This window comes from Bos indicus x Bos taurus, chromosome 2 (genome assembly GCF_003369695.1).
Source record: "Bos indicus x Bos taurus breed Angus x Brahman F1 hybrid chromosome 2, Bos_hybrid_MaternalHap_v2.0, whole genome shotgun sequence".
NCBI lineage: Eukaryota > Metazoa > Chordata > Mammalia > Artiodactyla > Bovidae > Bos > Bos indicus x Bos taurus.
In genome coordinates this window covers 49,982,461-49,995,178 of record NC_040077.1, presented here as the reverse complement: position 1 = coordinate 49,995,178, position 12,718 = coordinate 49,982,461, and the positions used below count along the sequence as shown (strand labels likewise).

General features: G+C 38.7%; 1 pseudogene; it reads left to right on the top strand.

Annotated features, from left to right (window-relative positions):
- The first annotated feature begins 235 nt into the window (after positions 1-235).
- LOC113900243 overlaps positions 236-12,718 on the top strand; it is a 192,738-nt pseudogene continuing 180,255 nt past the window's right edge.

Here is a 12,718-nt window from a genome sequence, read left to right as displayed (position 1 = left end):
TTTCAAATACAGTTTCTTCTTTTTCAAATCTGTACAGTTCTTTGGAGATAAAGCTTGTGAGGCAGATATTATAACTAGAATGCCAGTTTAGAAATGCAAACTAAATTGAGTAACAAGAAATTATCTGACCACTCTCATGTATGGTAATCTATCATTAAATACCTGGACATCTGAGTCAGGGTTATAAAATAGGAGGAATTATAAAAATGGTCTACAGTTTGCTAAGGAGATTGCGATGCACTTTGAGTGCTTCATCTCATTTAGTCCTGTGCACAAATTCCTGAGGCGAATGGTTTTGAGTATTTCACGTATCAGGGGAAAAGGCCACAGACTGGTAAGTGACCACAGACTGGTAAGTGGCTTACCCAGGCCACACTCAGAGACTGAGTGTCTGAAACAAGATTTGAACTGAGGTTTTCTGGCTAGAGTACATAGTCTTTCCTTAGTCTCTCTCTGCTTCCAGAAATAGAATTTCGAGAATGTACTGGAAACATAATTTCCCAGCATCAGAGTCTTTTCCAGTGAGTCGGTTCTTCACATCAGGTGGCCAAAGTATTGGAGTTTCAGCTTTAGCATCAGTCCTTCCAATGAATATTCAGGACTGATTTCCTTTATGATTGACTGGTTGGATCTCCTTGCAGTCCAAGGGACTCAAGTGCCTTCTACAACACCACATTTCAGAAGCATCAATTCTTCAAGGCTCAGCTTTCTTTATAGTCCAACTCTCACATTCATACATGACTACTGGAAAAACCATACCTTTGACTAGATGGACCTTTGTTGATAAAGTAATGTATCTGCTTTTTAACTGTCTAGGTTGGTCATACTCTTGCCTGGAAAATCCCATACATGGAGGAGCCTGGTAGGCTGCAGTCCATGGGGTCGCAAAGAGTCGGACACGACTGAACGACTTCACTTTCACTTTTCACTTTCATGCATTGGAGAAGGAAATGGCAACACGCTCCAGTGTTCTTGCTTGGAGAATCCCAGGGACGGGGGAGCCTGGTGGGCTGCCGTCTCTGGGGTCACACAGAGTCGGACACGACTGAAGCAGCAGGTTGGTCATAGCTTTTCTTCTAAGGAGAAAGCCCCTAATTTTCTGTCCCCTTAATTTTATTTTTCTTTACAGCACTTTATAGTATTTACACTGATATACTGTATCTTATTCTGCCTTTTTTTAAAAAATGTGTAGTCCCACTAGAGTGTAAACTCCATAAGAACATGGATTGTGTCTGTTTTGTTCACAGATATATTGTGAACATGACATGAGACAGTCATGAGACACTCAGTGGACATTTAGCTGGTGCTGGAAAAACATATTCTGAATGTATAAAAGATTTTATCTTATGTTACCACTTGGATATAAAATAGTTACTTTTACAAAGAGAGCTCAACCTGGTGCTCCATGACAACCTAGATGGGTGGGATGGAGTGGAAAGCAGGAGGGAGATTCAAGAGGATGGGAACATATATGTACCTATGGCTGATTCATGTTGATGTATGGCAGAAACCAATACAACCTTGTCAAACAATTATCCTCCAATTTTAGGAACAAAAAAAGAAATAGTTATTTTTACACTTGAATAGCCATGGACAGTACCTTTAAAACAAACCAGATGTTGATGCTAAGTAGAAATGGTTGGGAGAAAGTGGAAGGTTCCCCACAATGTGTATAACTTTGGGAAAGAAATACTTGAAGATTATACCCAACAAAGGCTTACAGAGGGAGCAGGAGGTAAACCAATATTTTACAATACAATATTTTAAAATATTAAGTAAATGAGAGTCACTCAGTTATGTCCAACTCTGCAACCCCATGGATTATACAGTCCATGGAATTCTCCAGGCCAGAGTACCAACGTGGGTAATGTTCCCTTCTCCAGGGGATCTTCCCAACTCAGGGATCAAACCCAAGTCTCCTGCATTGCAGGCAGATTCTCTATATAAAGGCGGACCATTTATTCTAAAGTCTCATGTCTTTGTACATGTGGCTATAGTAACCAGCAACGTAATCTTGCATTATCATCTCGATGTACAAATGTATTTCAGTTCTCTATACTACTACAAGAGGGATCTACCTCAGCACCAGCCTAATATTAAATGTGTCAGTTTCCTTCCTGTTACCTACTCTTAGATTTTGCTGCATTTTACACTTAATATTAAAAGTTTCTTAGAATATGCTCTTACAATGGAAAACTATATTCTATGCAATTTTTCTTTGCACTGGTGTTTTAAATGTTATAATACTGAAAATACATTGAAAGCCTATGCTAGCATATAAGCACAGGCTGCAGAGTTTTGTTTTTCAAAGATGTATTATACAGCAATGGTACATGGAGGACAATTTCTCACACAGTACAGACTTAAGGAGTTGAAAGAATAGTGCTTTATGGTGGGGCTTCGAGTAGTGTAAACGTAACTAAGATTACTATTTATTTCACTTGCCCAATTTGATCAACTGGTGAAATTTACTAGCTGATCATAGAGCTAAGAGGGTAATAATGATTATTAATAGCAACAAGGGAGTTTCAGAGAAACTAAACAAAATGAAATACACTTTAATTTGATGTTGCTCTAGAGTCTGGAAAAGTAAGTAGTGTATATTTATGCTGGCTAAAAAATGAGCCAAAACACCACAACCTTCAGTCAATTGCATTATAAAATAGAATGTATATAGTTACATTAAGATGGTAGTACATGCCACTTACATGCTACTTAAAATCTCACATTGTTACATGGTACCACAATCCATAGCCTTACAGCAAAACAACTAAATGTAAATAACTAAAATCTCCAAGAGTCAAGATGAAGAATTACCCGGTGAAACTCATGAGCACCTGTATTTTGTCACCCCAAAAGTTACAATTCCATTCCTACTTCTAGGGCTGGAAGCAAGTAGCTATGGATTAGACAACACTGTGTGAATGAGTTTCTTTTGCTACAGTCATATGTCTCATCTTATAACCAATATGTCAATGTACACAGGAAAGTCAAACTACCTGGGTCTAATTCCTGAACTCAGGATTTACTACAAGTAATTGTGTCACTTTGAGGAAACAAAAAAACATTTTTGGACCTTGGTTTATTATTTGTAGGAAAGAGAACATAACAGTTCCTGCTGCCTTGGGTTGCTATGAAAATTAAGTAACAAAATCCTTGAAAAGTTCTAAATTCTTACCTTGCAGTGTAGTCACTGTAGTAAGCACTCAAAAACTGTTAAATGTTTTTATTCATACCCAAGGCAACATATTCTCAGAGCATTATCACTAAGTTGTATGCTCAACAAATCTGCTTTGTTCCTAATACCTTTGTCCTATTATATAGAAACATGCTTGGAAACTCCAAAAACATTCCATGCTAGGTTTACACCAAATTTAGTTTATCTATATGGGCATTCTTTTTCATATATCTTTTTTAGAATTACTACTTTTATTGCCCTATACATCTTGCTGACCTATTGTAGAATGTAGAGTGACAAAATTTTAGATGAATGAAAAATTCCAATTTTAGACACTTTTGGTAAGCATCCATCTATAACTAAGACCTAATTAAGTGGGATATAACCAATCCTTACAGAAGTACTTTTTTTAATTTTTGGTAAACATTTCTCATCTACTCTGTTTCCATTGCTATGGCCATGTTTCCATCTCACTCTTTCTCTGTTCATTCCTTTCAATTCACATATTAACTGAAAACAAATATTACTATATGGCACCCCACTCCAGTACTCTTGCCTGGCAAATCCCATGGACAGAGGAGCCTGGTAGACTGCAGTCCATGGGGCTGCTAAGAGTCAGACAGGACTGAGTGACTTCACTTTCACTTTTCACTTTCATGCATTGGACAAGGAAATGGCAACCCGCTCCAGTGTTCTTGCCTGGAGATTCCCAGGGATGGGGGAGCCTGGTGGGCTGCCGTCTATGGGGTCGCACAGAGTCGGACATGACTGAAGCGACTTAGCAGCAGCAGCAGCAACCCATAATTAAGACAAATCAGTAACTGCCCATTGATCTAAAGATAAGCACTGTAAGACCTTTCAGGTCTATCTCCTTCCAGTTGCTTTGGCTTCTGGAAACAGGATCACCACTGCTTCCTGCTCTCAGCCTTGCTTGCTCCCCTTCAATCCCTCCAGCCCACTGTGACTTTCCTGCCACCAGATTGTGCAAGTGCTCTTTATTTCTGATTTCTCTCAGAGCTCTTTTCTTCCTCTTCTACAAGGTCATATTCCATAAAGCAAGCAGTGGCAACACTCTCTGTCTCTCCTATATATGTATTGTGTGTGTGTGTGTATAATTGCATCTTGAAAATAATTAAATACCCCTCCCTAATTAAACTGTAAGCTTCATGAGGGCAGAGACTGTATCTGTCTTTGTGCTGCTTTTTTTTTAAATATAAATTTATTTATTTTAATTGGAGGTTAATTACTTTACAATATTGTATTGGTTTTTTTATATTCAGTGTATGACATAATCCCTGGCATACACTAAGAAAACTATGTTGAATGTCCAATAATATCTGATAATATACATATAATACAATATATGTATTGAATATCTGATAATATTATATCTGATAATATATAGCATGCTGTGCTTAGTCACACAGTCATGTCCGACTCTTTGTGACCCCATGAACTGTAGCCCACCAGGCTCCTCTGTCCATGGGGATTCTCCAGGCAAAAATATTGGAGTAGGTTGCCATGCCCTCCTCCAGAGGATTTTTCCAACCCAGGGATCGAACCCAGGTTTCCCACATTGCAGGCAGATTCTCTACTGTCTGAGCCACCAGGGAAGCCCAAGAATACCGGAGTAGGTAACCTATCCCTTCTCCAGGGGATCGTCCTGACCCAGAGATCGAACCAGGTCTCCTGATTTGCAGGCAGATCTTTACTAGCTGAGCTAACAGGGAAGCCCAGTGAAAGTGTTAGTCACTCAGTTGAGTCTGACTCTTTGAGACCTCTATGGACTGTAGCCCACCAGGCTCCTCTGTCCATGGAATTCTCCAAATTACTGGTGTGGGTTGCCATTTCCTTCTCCAAGATAGTAGGATAGCTGCTTTTTTTTTTTTTTTTTTTACATGAAATGTGAACACCTCCAAATGCCTTTTAAATACCTTCACTTAGGAATTCCTTGATCAGAATATATATGTAGTTTACTTTTATTTACTCTACATCAGCTAAATAACATCTTTCATATAGCAGATTTTTATTAGATGCCTTAATTATTTTCCAAATAACATGGGGATTTACCCCATGTTATTTGGAAAATAATTAAGGCAGCTAATTTGCTTATTTAAAGCAAATCAAAACTCAGTGCACAGTTAATTTTGATAAATACACTGCAAATTTGAAGTGGTTTATTTTTGCCACAACAGCACAACTTTTCAAACTACACATATTCCAGAAAATTTTCCTTACCAAGTTCCTTATAGCTGTAAAATTACATTGCCATTTCCCTGGTCAATTAAAATTTTGAACATTAAGTACTTTTTTTTTTTTTACTCTTTGTTTTGAATTTGTTTTGAATTTAGCCTCATATTCAGTCAATAGTTCAAACATGATTTCTTTTCATCACTACTTCATTACTTTATAGATGTTCAACACTAAGGACACAGATATGTCTTCCTCCCACAAGAGATATTCTCTGCCCTTTACAATTCTCATTTCAGTCTCCTGAAAGTTCAGAGCACAAATCTCATTCCATTATATGTTATTATCTTTACAAAAATTTCCCTCTTTTATCAACCATTGATACCCATCATCATAATATAGACTTGTTATTACCATTAGAACCCATCTGCAATATAAATTTTAAGCACCCAGCCCTAAAACCATCACATCCTATGTCTTAGCTATATCCCATTAATATCCTTTTCCAACAGTTGTTCCACCTCACTGGGAACTAAACGCCATGAATCCCACCAATTTCTCATGGGCAATCACCTTGCTTCTGTGTTTATTTCCTACCTCCCTCTATTAAATTCCACCATTTGCCATTATAATTTATCCTGAGAATCTGAGAATATACTCTTGTCTTAATCTTCCTCATAGTACTCATCTGGGAAAACCTCAAACCTGATTAAACTCAAACATCTGCTAAGTCTGTGTGTGGTAAAGAGATCCCCATGTTCTTCCCTTTCTTTGAGAGAAGCTGAGTGGTTTGCTTGCCCAACAGAAGTGTCATTTTTCTGTTCTTCTGAGACCAGGCCACAGGACACCTTGCATCTTTCCCCAAGATTTCTTGGAATACTTGCTCTTGGAAACCAGCTACCAAGCTGTGAGAAAGCCCAAGTGATCCTGTAGAAAAGCTTACGTGGAGAGGAACTACTGATCCAGCAATACTGGTCCACTGGGATCCTGGCGGGAGTCACCCACTTCCCAGTCTTGAGTAAGCCACTTTCGCAATGGGTCCTCCACACCACGTGAACTACCAAAGCTGATGCTGCACGAAGCAGAGATGAGCCATACTTTCTGAGCTCTGCTTAAAATTCACATCTGTGAGCAAAATAATCATTGTTGCAATTTTAAGCCATTAAGTATTGAAGTGGTTTGTTCAGTACTAATCAATAACCAGAATATCTTGCCTGCATGCATGCAGATTAACACCACTAGAGAAAAAAGCACAATCATGCTGACTGGCTTTGATTTAAATCTTGCTCACAAAACTGAAGCAGCTTTTAAGCCTTTCCAGCAGTAACACTGCATTGCCTTATCCACTTACTTTTTTAAAAGAATATCACCTATGTGCTTACTTTCTTACTTTCTTAAAAGAATGTATCTTATATTTTCCTCTCTCCTCAAACCTGAAAAACCTTTATTTTCCTTCATTTGCTAACCTCGTTTCCTGTTTTCTGATAAAGAAAAAGCAGTTGGCATGTAATTTGCACAACTTCCTATCATCGCTTCTACCTCCTAGTTGCTTATAGAACAAAATTATTTTCTTTCTATTAATATTCCCACTCCTTCTCAGTCTGCTTTTTTGTCCTACCGCTTCTCCCTTTACTTGTATCTTTAGAATTCCTCAAGGGCAAATCCAGGGACTCCTTCATCTCTACTCATACTCACTCTCTTGGTGTCCCCATTCAGTCTTATGGCTTTAAATACCACTGAAATGACACCACTTAATGTATAGACATAACTCAAAGATATTGTGGGGTTTGATTCAGATCATGGAAATAAAGCAAATGTTGCAATAAAGGAAAGCACACAGATTTTTGGTTGCACAGTAATTATAAAAATTATGCTTATACTATACTGTAGTTTATTAAGTGGGCATAAACATTATGACTAAAAATGTATATACCTTAATTAAAAGATAATTTACTGCTAAAAAATGCTAACAATTACTTGACTCTTCCCCAAGTCACAATCTTTTTTTCTGGTAAAGGATATTGCCTCAATATTGATGGCTACTGATTGATTAGGGTGGTAGTAGTAGCTGAAGTTTCCGAGAAGACAATGGCGCCCCACTCCAGTACTCTTGCCTGGAAAATCCCATGGATGGAGGAGCCTGGTGGGCTGTAGTCCATGGGGTCGCTAAGAGTTGGACACAACTGAGCAACTTCCTTTTCACTTTTCACTTTCATGCATTGGAGAAGGAAATGGCAACCCACTCCAGTGTTCTTGCCTGGAGAATCCCAGGGACGGGGAAGCCTGGTGGGCTTCCGTCTATGGGGTCGCACAGAGTCGGACACGACTGAAGCGACTTAGCAGCAGTAGCAGCAGCAGCTGAAGGTTGGGGTGATTGTGGCAATTTCTTAAAGCAACAATGAAGTTTGCCAAATCTTCATTTCATGAACAATTTCTGCATAGCATGCAATGCTGTTTGATAGCATTTTATACACAGAAGAACGTCCTTCAAAGTTGGAGTCAATCCTCTCAAACCTTCTCTCTGCTTAAGCAACTGTTTATGTAATAGTCTAAACTATTTGCTGTCATTTCAACAGTCTTCACAGCATCTTCACCAGGAAAAGTTTCCATCTCAAGAAACCAATTGCTTCGCTTATTCATAAAAAGCAATCCCTAATCTATTCAAGTTTTAACATGATACTGTAGCAATTCAGTCACTTTTTCAGGCTCCATTTCTAGTTCTAGTTTCTTGCCATTTCTAACACATCTGCAGTTAATTCCTCTGCTGAAGTCTTGAACCCTTCAAAGTCATGCATGAGGACTGGAATTAACTGCTTTCAAACTCCTGTTAATATTGATATTGTCACCTCTTACCATGAATAACAAATGTTCTTTATGGCAGCTAGAATGATGATTCCTAGAATTTTTTCAGTTTACTTTGCCCAGATCTACCAGAGGAATCACTAGTTATGACAACATAAATACAAAATGTATTTATTAAATAATAAGAAGACTTGAAAGTAAAAATTACTCATTGACCCATGGGTTGCAAAATGGGTGTTTTGTTAGCAGGCATGAAAACAACATTAATTTCATTAAGCATCTTCAGCAGACGTCCTGAGTGTCCAGGTTTATTGTCAAAAAGGAGTCATACTTTGAAAGCAATTATTTTTTTCTGAGCATTAGGTCTCAATAATGGGCTTAAAATATTAAGCAAATCATGCTGTCAACAGATAGTGTCATTCAAACTTTGCTGTTCCACTTATAGACTACAGGCAGAGTAGATTTAGCATAATTCTTAAGGGCCCTAGAATTTTCAAATATCCTACAAACCATGCTTCAACCTAGTCACCAGTGCATTGGCCACTAATAAGAAAGTCAATCTTTCCTTTGAAGTTTTGAAGCTCGGCATTGACATCTCCTTTCTGGCTATGAAAATCCTAGATAGCATCTTCCAATAGAAGGATATTTTGTCTGCATTGAAAACCTGTTGTTTACTATAGCCACCTTTGTTAATGGCCTTAGCTGGAACTTCTGGATACCTTGCTGTGGTTTCTTCATCAGCACTTGCTGTTTCACCTTGCCATTTGATGTTATAGAGACAGTTTATTTCCTTAAACTTCAGGAACCAACCTCTGCTAGTTTCAACCTTTTCTTATATAGTTCCCTCAACTCTCTCAAACTTTGTAGAATTGAAGAGAACTAAGGCCTTGCTTTGGGTTATGCTGTGACTTAAGGGATGGTTGTGGCTGGTTTGATATTCTATCTAGACCACTAAAACTTTCTGCATAGCAATAGTAAAGCTATTTATCTTATGATTTGTGTGCTCACTGGAGTAGCACTTTTGATTTCCTTCAGGAAATTTTCCTTTATATGCACAACTTGACTGTTTGGCACAAGAAGCCTAGCTTTTGGCCTGTTGCAGCTTTTGACATGCCTTCCTAATTAAGCTTAATCATTTCTAGCTTTTGATTTAAAATGAGAGATATATTACCCTTCCTTGTACTTGAACACTTAGAGACCATTATAGGATTATTGTAATGAGCCTAATTTCAATATTCTTGTATCTCAGAAATAGGGAGGCCTAAGGAGAGGGAACTCAATGGTCAGTGGAATAGTCAGAACACACACATTTATCAGTTAAATTTGCTGTCTTATATGGGCATGGTTCATGGTGCTCCCAAACAATTATAACAGTAACGTCAGCATAATGAATATAATAATAATGAAAAAATCTGAAATATTGCAAGAATTACAAAAATGTGACACTGAGATAGGAAGTAAGCACATGCTATTAGAAAAAAAATGGTCCTGATAGATTTGCTGTAGGCAGGGTTGCCACAAGCCTTCAATTCCTACAAAAATCCAATGTCTGTGAAGTGCAATAAAGCAAAGTTCAATAAAAGGAGGTGTGCCTGTTTATCTCCAACCCTGATCTTTCCCCTAAATACCAGCCTATTGAAATATATGCCCGATATTTACTTTACATCTTCACTTTGATGGAAAACCCACAGCTAAAACTTAACACGCCTCAGATTAAACTCTTCATAATATGCCTCTCAAAAGCTTGTCCACCAGCTTTTCCTATCTCAGTCAACCTCAAATTCTCATTTCTTCGGGTCTACCTATCAACCTTGCCATTATCTTTGAGTCTGCTCTTTCTTTCCTGTCCAATAACAAATCCAGCAATGAACACTATCAACTTGATCATAAAAACAGATCCAGATCTGCCATGTCTATATCTACAGCTATGACTCTCTAAGATACCATCATTGGTCTCTGTGTTTCCTATATTAGGCTGTCAGTAGGGGGTTGGGAGAAAGGCAAGGTTTTTCTCAACACAACAGGCCATGAAATCATAAAAACTGTGGAGTTAGATCATATTAGATCAGATCATCAGATCCCTCTTCTTAGCAACACCTTCCAGAGACTCCCTAACTTAGTAAAACCCAAAGTCCTAAAATGTCCAAAGAGTCTCGTGATCTGGCCCCTTCTGAATCATATCCCACTTAGACTTCCTTTCACCCACTCAAGTCTAGTTATTATGTTCACCTTGTTTTTCCAGAATTTCCAAGTTCTACATCTTGAGTTTTTGTGTTTGCTTTTTTCTGCCCAACCTAGAATCTTTTACTTGCTGTTGGTTTCCTCACATTCTTCAAGTCTTTTTCAAATGTAAATTCCTAATCACCCTATTGAAAATCAAAACATCCTCTGTCCTGTTCTCCGTGGTAGCCTTTATAGGTTAGTTTTCTCCACAAACCCTATCCCCATGTGGTAGGGGACATTCAGTTTTTCATCCTACCAACTCCCTACAATGCAAACACCATCATCTGTTTAGTCTGTTTTATAAACTGCGAAATCCCCATCATGCAGAGCAGTACAGGTGCACAAAAATGTCTGCTTAATAAAAAAATGTACATGCATCAGTCTTACCTTCCTCCTAATTACAAATCCAGCTCCATGTGGATCGGTCCCGTGCCACCTGGTTCACCAGTACCCTCATGCTATCACACACACTTTCAAGGATATGGTAGTTACCAACTGAAGGCAGAATTCCAGAGAATAGCAAGGACAGATAAGAAGCCCTTCTTAACGAACAATGCAAAGAAATAGAGGGGGAAAAAATAGAATGGCAAAGACTAGAGATCGCTTCAAGAAAACTAGAGATATCGAAGTAATATTTCATGCAAGGATGGGCACAATAAAAGACAGAAATGGTAAGGATCTGTCAGGCGAGTATATGGTCTTCCGTTTTTGTCTCATCACAACAAAGATTTGGAGTGACGGACATTAAAGCCCCTCAACATGTCACAGCTCTCGGGTCTTGGACAGTGTTATAGCTCTCAGGTCTCGAACGGACCATGTTATAGCTCTTAGACAAATCAGTGTTACAGCTCAGTGTTACAGCTCTATTTTATTTAGAAGATGGCAGGAAAATCCATCTTTGAGGTGTGAGGGCACGTCAATCCAATGATGCAAAGAGAAGAACACCCCAGCGTGCAGGAGAGAGAGGGAGAGCTAGGTTTGGCTCCTCTTTTTATATGTCTATCTCTCCCTGGGCCTGTCCTATGTAAATTGGGCCTGCCAGGAGTGTTGTTTGTTTTACCTGAGGTCCTCACTCTGGTCCCCGGACCTTTGTTCTATTTTCGGGAGCTTTTCCCTTCCTTGTCTTTTAGCCACCGCCATTTTGGACTCCTTTTCCCTATTTTACCTACCTAACAGATCTAACAGAAGCAGAAGAGATTAAGAAGAGTTAGCAAGAAGACACAGAAGAATGTACAAGAAAGGTCTTAATTACCTAGATAACCACAATGGTTATCCTGGAGTATGAAATCAAGTGGGCCTTAGGAAGAATTACTATGAACAAAGTCAGTGGAGGTGATGGAATTCCAGTTGAGCTATTTAAAATCCTAAAAGATGATGCTATTAAAATGCTGCACTCAGTATGTCAGCAAGGCCACAGGACTAGAAAGTGTCAGTTTTCATTTCAAATATGGAAAATAAATACTATGAAGACAACAAGCAGTTTTTTGGCCGACACCGATGGGTTATATATACTACTGAAATGAATGGCAAAAACACATTCTGGGATGTGGATGGAAGCATGGTGCCCCCTGAATGGCATTGTTGGCTTCACTGTATGACTGATGATCCTCCAACAGTAAAACCACCTACTGCTCGTAAATTCATTTGGACAAACCATAAATTCAATCTGAGTGGCACTCCACAACAGTACGTACCTTATTCCACCACTAGAAAGAAGATTCAGGAGTGGGTCCCACCTTTGACACCTTACAAGTAAAGACAACGAAAAGCAATTTATGTGTAAAATATGTAAAATATGTAAAATATGCCCAAAGAAGGGCAATCCAAAGAATGTTCAAATTATGGTACAATAGTGCTCATGTCACATGCTAGCAAAATTATGCTCCAAGTCCTTCAAACTATGCATCAGTAGTACATAAACCAGGAACTTCCAGATGAACAAGCTGGGTTTAGAATAGGCAGAAGAACCAGAGATCAAATTGCCAACATTTGTTAGGTCATGGATGATAGCTAGGGAATTCCAGAAAAACATCTACTTATGAATTGAATACACTAAAGGCTTTGACTGTATGGATCACACAAACTGTGGAAAATTCTTAAAGAAATGGGAGTACCAGACTACCTTACCTGTCTCCTAAGAAACCTGTATGTGAGTCAAGAAACCACAGTTAGAACCGGACACAGAACAACTGACTGGTTCAAAATTGGGAAAGGAGTATGACAAGGCAATATGTTGTCACCCTGCTTATTTAACTTCTATGCTGAGTACATCATGAAAGATGCTGGGCTGGATGAATTCCAAGCTGGAGTCAAGACTTCCAGGAG